General features: G+C 37.2%; 1 non-coding gene across 1 annotated transcript; it reads right to left on the reverse strand.

Moving 5' to 3' along the window:
- Window positions 1-7,540: 7,540 nt before the first annotated feature.
- LOC121993433 lies at window positions 7,541-7,646 on the reverse strand. The gene has a single exon (XR_006115278.1). It is a non-coding gene; the product is annotated as a small nucleolar RNA R71 (small nucleolar RNA).
- Window positions 7,647-14,397: the final 6,751 nt, after the last annotated feature.

Genomic DNA, 14,397 nt, shown 5'->3' on the forward strand with positions numbered 1-14,397 from the left:
TACTATTGAAGGGTCATCTAGAATTTTTCACGGAGTACCTTACCGCTAACTTCGGTGATCAAAAAGGGGGTAAAGTACGAATGGACTGACCAGTGTAAGAGGAGTTTTGAAGAGCTAAAATAAAGATTGATGACAATGCTGATGCTTGCAATCCTAAATGGTACTGGGCGGTTTATGGTGTACACAGATGCTTCCAAAAATGGTTTAGGGGCCGTGTTGATGTAGAATGAGAAGGCAATCCCTATACTTCTCATTAGTTAAAGGTGCACAAGAAAAACTATCCCACACATGACTTGGAACTAGTGATAGTCGTCTTTGCTTTAAAGATTTGAAGGCATTACCTTTATGGTGAACGTTGTGAGATCTTCACTGACTACAAAAATTTAAAATATTTCTTCACACAGAAGGAATTGACTATGAGATAGAGGCGATGGATGGAGTTGATAAAGGACTATGACTGTGACATTAACTACCATCCAGGTAAGGCTAATGTGGTGGCAGACTCTCTGAGTCGCAAGTTGGCGATGTTGTAATAGTTGACAACCCAACAACAGTTGATATCAAAATTTTAGTGAATGAGTATAGAAGTGATAAGACCAAATGGGTAAATTATCTTGTCAACACTAATAGTTACATCGAATCTACTTGACTAGATCTGGATGGGACAAGCATTTGATCAGCAGTTAATGTAATGGAAACGCAGAGATGAAACAAAGGATCGTGCTACCTACTCAACTATTGATGGGATTGTGTGATACAAGAGTTGCACCTAGGTGCCTGAGGTTGGTTTACTTAGAGTATATCTTATGATTGAGGCACATACCACTTCATACTCTGTTCACCCCTGAAGTATGAAAATGTACAAAGATATGCAGCTATTGTATTAGTGGTTGGGCATGAGGAAAGATATAGTCAAACTCATTCACGGGTACCTTACTTGTCAGCAAGTGAAGACCGAACATCAGAGGCCAGCGGAACTACTAGAACCACTTCTGATTCCCACCTAGAAGTGAGAAGATATTGCTATAGATTTTTTGGTGGGATTACCAACCTACCCAGGGGATCAAATGTCATATGGGTTATTGTGGATCGACTGACGAAATTGGCACACTTTCTGTCGGCTCCTTGAGGCCAGCAAGAGGGGGAGTGAATTGCCTTGAGAATAAAAATCAAACCTTTCTCGACTTTTCAAACTAAATTAAGAAACACTTATTTAACAATAAACTAATTGACAAGAAAGAGAGAAGAGATAGATCTTTTTACTTGGTTTGCAATCAGAGGATTGCTAGTTTAAGACATTGAAAGCTCACTATCAAATCTCTTACTGGCGGAGAAACCTCTTACAACAGTTTAAGTACTAGATCACAAAGTAGAACAGAAAGAAAATCATTTTCAAGTGTTATACTGAACTATTGAGACTATCACTCTATTTATAGCCTGCTGGTCAAATCTGACCATTTGCTGAGGTGGCATCTCTTGGCGCCTAGGCGTGGATAAAACTTTATCTGCATTACAAGGGTCCAGCTGGGGATAAATTTTCTGGTCCGAGTACTTGGAACCGGCTGACATGTCACCACGTCGAGGAAGCGCCCTGGGCGCCTAGGGAGTCCGGTGCCTGGATCAATCCGAGCTCACGGACTATCTGGGCACCTGGACTTGGTCCAAGCGCTCAAACAATCAACACCTTGTTGACTATCCGGTTCTCCTCTGTTCCGGCTTTATTTGCTTGGGTGATTTTGGCCATCTGGAATAGGGCTCACCCGAACCCATTTTTTAGTTTTCTTTTTGAGCAAGCTTCCGTTTCAGCTTCTCGTCCACCAGTATACTCTTCAGTAGCACCTCATCCCTCGGATGTACTGAGCCTGTCGACTCTCTCCCGTGTTGTCCTTCTCCTAGTTGTGTCTTTCGCTCGATTTCTTGTACTCCTAAGTTCCTGCACACTTAGACACAAGGCATCAAACATACATATGACCTAACTAGACTTGGTTGATTACACCAAAACCATAACAGGATACTTACAATCTCTCCCTTTTTTATGTGGATCAATCCAAGTTAAGTTAGGGTTAAACCAAATATCAAAATAAATGAATAAGCAATAAAATATGTAAATTAAAATGCACCTACCACTAGACTTAATCTTTAATTCTACCTACCCCTTGATCACATTAAAAATAGGGGTTGAAAAAACTAAGGATTCCATAATTAGTGACTAACACTAAAAAATTAGAAAACTAAATTTTATGATTTATAAAGCAATTGAAACAAGATAATTATAAAATGTATTTTATTTGTTGAAAAATTTTGAAAATTTTTATAACTATTAAGCAGACATATCTAAAGTAGTGATAAAATTGTAAAAAAAAAATGAAATTAATTAAAGCATAAATAAATTATTTTCCACAGAAAGATGTATTTTGTAAAAAATGCTAAAAAATAGTTTCTAAGGATGAAAAATCTTGAAATATATTTTGAGAATGTAATAGAGCGTGTATTTTTACAAAAAAAAATAAATTTTTAGAAATTTAATTTTTAAGAATTTTTAATATTTAAATTTAGCATTTAGATAAAAAATTTACTAACTATCAAAAAATTTCAAAAATATTTTATTTGGTAGAGAACATGATAATTTATCACAAAAAAATATTTTTTAAAAAAAATCTGAAAAATGTTTTTTAAAATAAAAATATATCTTTTGAAAAAATAATTTATAAAAAATAATATAACTGTCAAAAAAAATTTGAAGCTTTTTCTACAATTAAGTAATGAGATTCTCTTTCTCTAAAAAATTTAGATCTAATTTATTTTGACCAAAAATTATATGAAACAATTTATTTGAAAATGTTAGACAATTAAAAAACATTAAATTAAAATTAGAGATATGTGTAAAGAGTTTAGTCTAAACATGATTTTGGAACATAATATTAGTTCCTTCCTACTGGATTAATCAAGTATTTTCTAGGTATATACTTTTTGTTACTTTTCTGATTTGTCCCTTGTGAAATCTATAATATCAATTTAGTCTTTGAAAGTTTCTAACATTTGAAGTAGTAAAATTTGAACATGCAAAATTTTTTAAATTATGTATTTGTTCTTTCAATTTTGTATTTTCAATTTTTAATTTATCTAATTTTACTAAGATTATTTTTATTTCTAATTCTCCTTTTTTTTATTTTTTATTTTTATTTTTTAATTTACACATCGACTTAGACATAGATTTTATACCAAAATACAGTTGATCAAGAAGTAAGAGACATACTGTTGGTGCAGCTAGGCCGACAAGAGGGGGTGAATTGCCTGTAAAATAAAAACTAAACATTTCATGATCTTTTAACTCAGATTAGTAGTACAATTATAATAAAAAAATTGAACAACTAAAAATAAAAGACTCTAAAAAGTTATTTGGTTACAACCTAGGTGGTTGTTAATCCAAGGTAAAAGAAAGTACAACAAAAACTCCTTCTATGAAAGCAGAGAAGCCTCTTACACTCGTTGAACTCTCAGAAAAATACTAGAAAATGAATATAAGAGTTGTTGAATATTTCTTAACTTCAGGGGTCTTTTTATAACCCTTTAAAAACTCTATCCACAGCTTGAAAGTGCTTTCAAGATAGTCCAAGGCATCTTCCATTAGATAAGCTTTATCTATTGAGGATAAAACTCTATCTGTGGCTAACAACTCTTGGAAGGCACCTTCTATAGTTGGAAGGCACCTTCAGACTATTCATCGAAGGCACCTTCCAAGAGATAGATTAGTTCTTAGTAGCTGGTCTCTTCACGTGGGTGATTCTCCGGCTGACCGGAGTTGAGCTCACCGAAACTCAACTCTAACTTTCTCTTTGAGTAAGCTTCCTCCCTGGCTTCTCGTCCCTCAAATGCCGCACACATCCTTCTCATCCACCGGTGTAGTCTTTTACAGCATTTCATCCTTTGGATACACCAAGCCCGTCAACTCATTTTCTGTGCCATCCTTCTTACTAGTTGCGTCTTCCACTCGATTTCTTGTGTTCCTAAACTCCTGCACACTTAGACACAAGGATCAAATACACACAAAACCTAACTTAACTTGGTTGACTACATCAAAACTACCATGGGATACATACAATCTCCTCCTTTTTGATGTGTATCAACCCAAGTTAAAGTTAAGGTTAAAAAAATAATAGCACAATTATGTAAAGAAGTTGCAATTAGAATAAAATATTGCAATACAATGAACTTAAGTACAAGGATAAAAATTCTAAGTTTCAAAAATTTATCCCTATAAATTTTTCCTAACTCCCTCTTAACTTGAACTTATTTCTCCCCCTTTGACCACATCAAAAAAAAAGGAAAAAATAAAACTAACTATTAGAAAAAAATTGAAATATTTTTAATAGATGCAAGTACAAGATAATATTTTTTAGAAATAAATTTCAAATATATTCTATTTTGATAAGGAATTATTTAAAAATTGCTTTTAGATTTTGAAAAATTTTGAAAAATTTTATTGAAACTAAGCAATATAAGTTAGACCAGTAGAAATTTTTTTCATAAAAATGTATGATTTAGTCTAATAGATATGATTTATCTTACTAACGCAACTAATTTTCAAAAATAAATCCCTCAATTTTTTTTAAAAAAATTTCTATTTGTATATTAAATCATCAAATAGCATAAAAAAAATCCAACTCAAAATATGAACAATAGGCATTTAAATAATTTGTTTAAACAAGGTGGAAGAAAAAATACAGGAAAATCTAAAGAAAGCATAAGATTAACTTCAATTATACTAGGCATAATTTTGGAATCCAATATAAGCTATTTTCTACTGGATTAATTAGGAATTTTGGTAGAACATAATTTTTAAGTATTTTTCTAATTTATCCTTAGTGACTTCTTATGTACAATTAACTCTATCACAATTTCTAAATATTGATTTTTTACAAATTTTTTGAACATGCATGGTCATTTTTCAAATTTTCTATTTGCACTTTCAATTTTTCATTTTCTAAATTTAAGTTATCAAACATATATAATGGGTATGAATTTCTAAGTTCAATTTTAACCTAGCATTATCTTTTTCTAGTTGTACTATATTTTTTGATAGCATCTTGATAAATTCAAAAGATTTCTTAGGAGATAGTGCACGTACCTCACTTACCTCATGTTCTGACACTCCACCTTCATTGCAGCTTTCTTTTGAGGAACCTCCCCTTTCATCAATGCTCATCTTTGAGCTTGATGTGCGTAGATTATATACTCTTTTATGCATGTTTTTACGCACATTTACATATTTTGAGCATGCTTGATCTATGCACTTTTATACTTCCAGCTTTCCTTTTAGCATATTTACTCTTTTGGTTCAGAGATCTGCTTTTTGTGTATTTTCTGTACACAGGAGTCGAAATTGGTGAAGATTATGCGTCCTCGGGCAAGCTTGGAAGGAATTGAAGGGAGAGAGCATCAGGCCGTGTACCACACACGGCCGTGTAGTTTTAACAGGAAGGGAAGAGGACATGGCCGTGTGAATCTCACACTGCCGTGTCTTGATTTGAAGAAATTAGAGCAGATGCCTTACATGGCCGTGTAGATCTACACGGCCGTGTGAGGTTTCCAGAGGCCAAGCAGGTGGTGGCCGTGTGCACCAAACGGCCGTGTAGCATTTCCAGAGAACAGAAGGGTCCTGGCCGTGTGAGTCACACGGCCGTGCAGCTTTGGCAGAGAAGGAACTGGACATGGCCGTGTGAATCTCACATGGCCGTGTGGCACCCGATTTCCTCCTCTATTTAAACCCTCCTTCATAAATTGAAAGGGGATCTCTCCCCCTTGGGGAGAAGGCAAGATTTGGTGGTTTCCTCCCATTCTTGGGAGGATTTCTAGGCGATTCGAGGGGAGTTATTGACGATTTCGACTCCAGAGCGAGGATTGGATCCGAAGACGAGACTTCTTTGTAGATAAGTTTTCTCTTTCCCCCTTTTCTTGGTTTCTTGGATTGGGGATTTAAGAAATGCTTGTAATATTTATTTCTTTGGGTATTCTTCCTCGATTCATGGAGTAGATCTTGTATTCTGGGATTAAGGGAATATTTTTATGATGGATTGATGTAATCTCTTATGGATTTGCCAATTTCTTGCTTCAATGACATTGTCTTGCTTGTATCAATTAGATCTTGAATGATTAATGGTGATTTATGCTTAATTCTCATTCTTGATTGATTGTTTGGATTTCTTGTGGACTTTGTAAAGATAAACTCTCACTCGATCGTCCGAGGGATCCATGTGACAGGTGCAAGCCCGTGTAAGGACGTTTGAGAGATAATCTTGAGGAGGAAATAGGAATATCTAAGAGAGTAGGATGGATCTTGTGATTAGTTTCTTGTATCTTGATAGATTAATAAGTTGTGGGCTTCTATGTTGATATCCGAGGAAGGCATAGTAATAGGTGCGCTTCTGTGTAAGGACAACGTAGGTTCACGTCTAATTGATCATATTTAGATATATTTCTCAGTTCTTAGCCGGTTATCTATTGCAAGAGAGAACCGACAACTTTCTACAAGTGTTTGGCAATTGAGGGATAAGAATTGGTGAACCATTTACATTCAAGAAATCTTACAAAGAAACCGAAATTCCTAGAATCTCCCTTTATCATAACCCAAAACACTAAACTCTTGTTTGTTGATCTTTAATATTAGATTTGTTTACCTTCACTTTGCATTTGAAACAATTGGATAGTTGTTTAGCTAATTCGCATTGAGACATTTCTAGTGCTTATTCCAGTCCCTGTGGATACGATAATACTTGCGACATTTCCGTACACTTGCGGAGAGCGAAAAAGTTTTTGGCGCCGTTGCCGGGGACTGCGCTATAACATTAGGAATTATCAATTGAGTTAGACTAAACATAACATTTGTTTTCCTTTCATATTGCATAGTTGTAACTAATCATTAGATTTCTGTTTTTACTTTCTTGTATAACTTTTACTTCTTGTTAATTCTTTTTGTACAAATTCAATTATGCATTTTTGATTCTTTTATTTTTTTTTTCTGTTGAATTGTCATTTGCGATCTTGTTCTTGTGTATGCGAAGATCTAACTTTGCAGGGGAATTCTTTCCTTTTGACCGTGAGATTGACAGAACTTTCCATAAAAGAAGAATTCTGCAAAGGCAAATTGAAGAACAGGAACATTTGAACATGGCGAATAGACCACTCAAGGATTATGCTGCACCTTATGCAAGAGGTTTTCGATCTAGTATTTCAAGACCTTCAGTGGAAGCTAATAACTTTGAAATCAAACCCGCAATTATATCTATGGTGCAGCAGAACCAATTTGGTGGAGGACCTCATGAAGACCCCAATCAACACTTAGAGGTCTTTTATGAAATATGTGGTACCATGAAAATGAATGGAGTTCCTTCAGAAGCAGTTAGATTATTATTATTTGGGTTTTCTTTAAGAGATAGGGCAAAGCAATGGCTGAATTCTTTGGCCCCTAATAGCATCACCACTTGGGAGCAGTGTGAGCAACAGTTTCTTGATAAATTCTATCCACCAAGCAAAACAGCTCATATGAGGAATTTAATTGCAAGCTTCAAGCAAACTGACTCAGAATCTCTTTTTGAAGCATGTGATAGATATAATAGTATGCTCAGACAATGCCCACATCATGGGTTGGAAAGATGGTTAGTGTTGCACACTTTTTATAATGGTATCAACTATCATACTAAAGTGTCCCTTGATTCAGCTGCTGGAGGGGCACTTATGAATAAAAGTTTAGATGAAGCTGAAGAAATTATTGACAGTGTAGCACAAAATCATCATCAATGGACAAATGAAAGAAGTGGTGGCTATTCTTCTGTAAACCCAACAATTAAAGCATCAGGGAAGTTTGATGTAGATGCAGTCACTCTTTTGTCTGCAAAATTGGACGCTCTTACAAAGAAATTAGAGAATATGGGGACTAGTGCTAATATGATCAATGCTATTAGTACATCTTGTGAAGTATGTGGGAGTTCAGAGCACTCAAATGACTCATGTCCATTGGGAGCTATCACTGCACAAATCAATCAACTGGAACAATGTGATGCAATCATGAGTTACAATCAAAGGCAGAACAACCCATACTCAAATACTTATAACCCTGGATGGAAGAGCCATCCCAATTTTTCTTACAGAAATAATTAAGATCAAGGACCATCTATGGGGGCAAGACCAAATTTTCAAGCTGGGCAACAAAATTTTCAACATCTATCTTCTCAAGGCTTACCAAAGTCAAATATTGAAAAGATGCTTGAAGAAATTATCTCAAGTCAGAATGAAATGAAGCAAGATTTAGCAAAGCTCATTCAGAGAATGGATAATTCTGAAAAGCATCAAAAGATCCAGGATAGTCAAATTGACCAACTAGCTTCCTCATCATCCAGAGCACCAGGACAACTTCTAGGAAAACCTGATGTGAATCCTATGGAGCATTGCAATAGAATTGAGCTTAGGAGCGGACGGACCTTGGGAGACTCCCAAGTGACTGCTCCAAAAGGGATACAAAAAGAAGAAGAGCTCTCTCCTCTTATACCAAATCAGATTCAAGCTAATGAGGAGAGTACCATTGAGGTTGAAGAGACTCTTCCACTGAACCATCAGAGTAAAGCTGTCCCTTTTCCTCAGAGACTTACAATGCTCAAGAAAGATGAAGAATTTGGCAAGTTTTTAGAAAAAGTTAAGGAAATTTGTGTAGAGGTACCTCTTATTGATGCTATTCTTCAAATGCCTAGATTTGCCAAATTCCTGAAGGATCTCATGTCAAACAAGAGAAGAAGAGGAGAGGTTGAGACCAATGCGCTTAGTGAGGAATGTAGTGCTATTTTGGAGAAGAACACTTCCCCAAAACTAAAGGACCCAGGGAGCTTTTATATTCCTTGCAACATAGGAAAAGAATTTTTTGAAAAAGCTTTTTGTGATTTGGGGGCAAGTGTTAGCCTCATTCCCTATTCAATTTGTAATAAATTAGGTCTCAAAAACATTAAACTTACTACTATGGCACTTCAACTTGCCGATCATTCCTGCAGGTACCCTTTGGGTATTATAGAAGATGTGCCAGTAGAGGTGGATGGGAATGTTATTCCCACAGATTTTGTCGTGTTGGACATGGAAGAGGATCCCAGGATTCCTATCATATTAGGAAGACCTTTCCTTGCTACAGCTGGAGCTATAATTGATGTCAAAAATCATAAGCTTTCTTTGGTAATTGGTAAGGAAAGGTTGGAATATGATTTATCTAATATCTCTAACCATGTCTCGTCTCTTTTAAATGCTTGTAGCAGGACAAGCATTTATAAACTTGAGGAATGGAATTTCCATCCTCATGGAAGGCCACCAAACGAAGGAGACAATGTGGTGGAAGATGTTGGGAGAAGATCTCCCAACAAAAATGAAAAGTATATTTGTCCTCCAAGGGCGAGGAAAAGAAGTGAATGATCAAGTTTGGTCGAGCTAAAGACCTTAAACAAGCGCTTATTGGGAGGCAACCCAAGGGTTCTTTTAGTTAGTTTTGATTTGTGTTTTAATTTCTTTTAGTTTGATGCATTCTTTTGATTTTGTTTTCAGGTTAGGTGCAAAACAGAGCCCGGCCGTGTGCTATACACGGCCAGGCAAAGGTTGCAGAGAAGGGAAGTGCTTGGGTCGTGTCATCCAGACACGGCCGTGTAGGATCTCCCGAGGAGAAAAAGGACTAGGCCGTGTCCCAAACACGGCCGTGCGAAGAAACCCGTGTAAGAAGAGGTTTAGGCCGTGTCCCAGACACGACCCGTGTCTGGAATCCAGAGAAGAAAGATGGAGAGGCCGTGTTCCAGACACGGCCGTGCGAAGAATCCAGAGAAGGAAGTGGGGGAGGCCGTGTGGATCTACACGGCCCGTGTAGGAGAGTTATTAAAGTCTTCTTTCTACCTTACACGGCCAGATCTTGGCCGTGTTCCGCACACCCCCAACTCTCCAAAACATCTCTTTCTCTCCCAATCTCTTAAAAACTCCTCTCTAGTCTCTCAAGATCTCTTAGATCCGGATTCTCCTCCTCTCTAAGACTTGGACTTTTTGTTCTCCTAACCTAAGATCTTTGCTCTTTGAAGTTTTATTCTTTGAGTTCCATTTTTCCAACCCTAGATAATTCTTCCCCTTTCTAAACTCATCAAGATGTCCAACATTTTGAAGAAACTTCGCAAAGGAGGTGGTGGATCCAGTGGAGACAAAGAGAAGGAGCCATCAAGGGACAAAGGAAAACAACCAGTGAAGGGCAAAGGCAAAAGGACTTCACGCAACGAAGGTAATGACAATGAATTCAATATTGTGTTTAGAAATGATGATCAAGTAACTAGATTTGCAATTCTTGTCAATAGAAAGATAGTGTGTACTAGATATATGGACCCAACTGTTCTTGATATGCTTGGAATTAGGGAAGATGTAGATTTGATGATTGGGTTTTTGGATTGGAGTGATATTATGTACACACATTTGCCTACATATCCTCGTCTTGTTTTGGAATTTTTAAGTTCATTGGATGTCCATTTTACTAATGAAGATGATTATTTTGGAAAAATCTCTTTTAGATTAATGAATCAAGAATTTCTATGGGCATTTAGTGACTTTAATTCTTGTTTTGGAATAACCACCGGTAGCCCTCGTAGGTTTGATCCAAGGTTTAATTGGAATCATTTTTGGAATGCAATAACTGGGTTAGATCAACCTTATGAGCCTTCAAGAGCTAAGGCCTCCCATATGCAAAACCCCATCTTTAGGTATCTACATAGAGTCATGAGTAAAACTATTTTTGGTAGGGGAGAGAGTGATGGGGTGGTTAAGAAGATAGAGCTTTATGCTTTATGGGCTATGCTTTATAAGGTTGAATTTGATTCTGGTTTTCATTTTGTTCAAACCTTATTAAGATCTGCTAGGGCACATCGGGATCAATTGTTTTTGGTGGTTTGATTACCTGAATAGCTTATAATTTAAATCTTGATGTTGATGGGTTGGAAATATTTCATGGTAATGACATGATTGACATTGATGCATGTCTTGCTATGAAAATAATCATTCGGGATGAGAATGGTTTCGCGTTTCCGAGGAGGAGTGGTTCTCCTTTACCCCTTCCTTTTCCTGAACGAACTACTATTCGTAACCCGGCTAATTGGGTAATTTCTGAGTTAGATTTTGAGGATAACCCTTCTATACCTGGAGACACTGAGCCACATCATGAGCCCTCGTCATCTGGACACCCGCAGCCTTCTAGTTTTATGGAGCCTGCTAGGCATTCTTTTGCATATGGCACGGGATCTTCTAGGTTTGATTTTGCAGATTTTCGTACGTCTCTAGAATCACTTCATGAGAAGCAAGATGCCCAACGAAAAATGTTGGAGGGGTGCTTCTCTTTATTTGATGATCAGTTTAGGGAGGTACAAAACCATTTTCAGTTTACGAGGAATTTTCAAGGTCAAGTGGCTGAGTTTGTGCAGGATTATGATACTGATCAGGCTAGGATGAGAGATTTTATGCAGAGCATGATGCTTTCTAGACAACAAGTAGATGCTTTATATGAGTATCATAGATCCTTGGGTGAGATTCCAGGTTTTCCTAGTTTTCCTATTGGCCAACCACGTCGTAGACCTCCTTTCCCTCGTCCACCTCCACCTCCTCCACCATATTGATTTCATCGGGATGATGAAAAGTTTAAGTCTGGGGGGGTGTCATGTAGTTTTTAGTTTTTGTTAGTTTTTCATGTTGGTTCTTATTTTCATTGCTTGTTGCTTTATTTTGCTTGTTTTTGAAATAATCATGACAATTTTGAGAACATCAAATCTTCACTTATATGCTTTCTTGGATTCAAGTGAAATGTTAACACGATTATTGTCTTGATTCATGATGTTCGAATGATGCTAGTAGTAAACTTTGTATAGTTCTTTTTTCTATCTTGGGAAGCATTAATAAGCTAAAAATCTTATGGTGATGAGTTTTAGTTTTGGTTCAACCTTAAGGATTTTATCTTCACTACATTTGTGCTTGATGCTTGAATAGTTGATGTCATTGAAATAGTCATGATTCATCTTGTTTGCTTAGTACTTGGTTTCCATGGTGATTTCTCAACTTTCATTTTGGTTACTGGATGAGGCTCAAATCATTAAAGCTCATTTGGAAAAATCAAAATATCCCAACATGTGTGCTAAAAGTACATTTGTGAATAAGTTTTGCACAATGCAAACACTTATAAAAAAAATAATAAGGGATATAAAAAACAGTTGTCATGAGTGGAATCTAGCAAGTCACCCCTTTGAGACCGAGTTAGGTTACTGGGGAAATGACTGCTTAGCTTCCCTTGAGATTGAGCACACCTTTGAGACCTTGGGTTAGTTGAGAAATATGAACCAAGTGAATGGTGAGTAAGTGCCTATCACTGGTTACTTGTCTTTCACTGGAAACACTAGGAATTCAAATTTGATGACGACTTGACTAGGACATGGATTGAAACTTGAAGGGTGTTGAGTTACTTTTATACTGTGCACAAGATTCTTATGCTTGAACCATACTTTACTTGTTTCCATGATCACGCTTGTTAATGAAACTTTTTGATAGAGTTAGGAAAGTGCACTAGGTTTTATGAATGTGTTGTAGAACATATGAATTTAGACTGCAGCATTTTGCTTGAGGACAAGCAAAGGTTTAAGTCTGGGGGTGTGATGTGCGTAGATTATATACTCTTTTATGCATGTTTTTACGCACATTTACATATTTTGAGCATGCTTGATCTATGCACTTTTATACTTCCAGCTTTCCTTTTAGCATATTTACTCTTTTGGTTCGGAGATATGCTTTTTGTGCATTTTCTGTACACAGGAGTCGAAATTGGTGAAGATTATGCGTCCTCGGGCAAGCTTGGAAGGAATTGAAGGGAGAGAGCATCAGGCCGTGTACCACACACGGCCGTGTAGTTTTAACAGGAAGGGAAGAGGACATGGCCGTGTGAATCTCACACGACCGTGTCTTGATTTGAAGAAATTAGAGCAGATGCCTTACATGGCCGTGTAGATCTACACGGCCATGTGAGGTTTCTAGAGGCCAAGCAGGTGATGGCCGTGTGCACCACTGTTACTCTCTGCAAGTGTACGGAAATGTCGCAAGTAATATAAAAGATTATCGTATCCACAGGGACTGGAATAAGCACTAGAAATGTCTCAATGCGAATTAGCTAAACAACTATCCAATCGTTTCAAAAGCAAAGTAAAGGTAAACAACTCTAATATTAAAGATCAACAAACAAGAGTTTAGTGTTTTGGGTTATGATAAAGGGAGATTCTAGGAGTTTCGGTTTCTTTGTAAGATTTCTTGAATGTAAATGGTTCACCAATTCTTATCCCTCAATTGCCAAACATGTAGAAAGTTGCCGGTTCCCTCTTGCAATAGACAACCGGCTAAGGACTGAGAAATGTATCTAAATAGGATTAATTAGACATGTACCTATGTTGTCCTTACACAGAAGTGCACCTATTACTATGCCTTCCTCGGATATCAACGTAGAAGCCCACGACTCATTAATCTATCAAGATACAAGGAGCTAATCATAAAATCCATCCTACTCTCTTGAATATCCCTATTTCCTCTTCAAGATTATCTCTCAAACGTCCTTACACGGGCTTGCACCTGTCACATGGATCCCTCGGATGATCGAGTGAGAGTTTATCTTTACAAAGTCCATAAGAAATCCAAACAATCAATCAAGAATGAGAATTAAGCACAAATCACCATCAATCATTCAAGATCTAATTGATACAAGCAAGATAATGTCATTGAAACAAGAAAATGGCAAATCCATAAGAGATTACATCAATCCATCATACAAATACTCCCTTAATCCTAGAATACAAGATCTACTCCATGAATCGAGGAAGAAAACCCGAAGAAATAGAGATTACAAGCATTCCTTGAATCCCCAATCCAAGAAAACAAGAAGAGGGGGAAAGAGAAAACTTATCTACGAAGAAGCCTTGTCTTCGGATCCAATCCTCGCTCCGGAGTCGAAATCGTCGAGATCTCCCTTAGAATCGCCCAGAAATCCTCCCAAGAATGGGAGGAAACCACCAAATCTTGCTTTCTCCCAAAGGGGGAGAGATCCCCTTTCAATTCATGAAGAAGGGTTTAAATAGAGGAGGGAATCGGGCGCCACACGGCCCCGTGACACGGCCATGTCCAGTTCCCTCTCTGCCAAAGCTGCACGGCCGTGTGACTCCACACGGCCATAACCCTTCTGCTCTCTAGAAATGCTACACGGCCGTGTGGTGCACACGGCCACAGCCTGCTTGGTCTCTGGAAGTCTCACACGGCCGTGTAGATCCACACGGCCATGTAAGGCTTCTGCTCTGGTTGGCTTCAAATCTTGACACGGTC

The sequence above is a fragment of the Zingiber officinale genome, chromosome 6B (genome assembly GCF_018446385.1).
Source record: "Zingiber officinale cultivar Zhangliang chromosome 6B, Zo_v1.1, whole genome shotgun sequence".
Taxonomy (NCBI): Eukaryota; Viridiplantae; Streptophyta; class Magnoliopsida; order Zingiberales; family Zingiberaceae; genus Zingiber; species Zingiber officinale.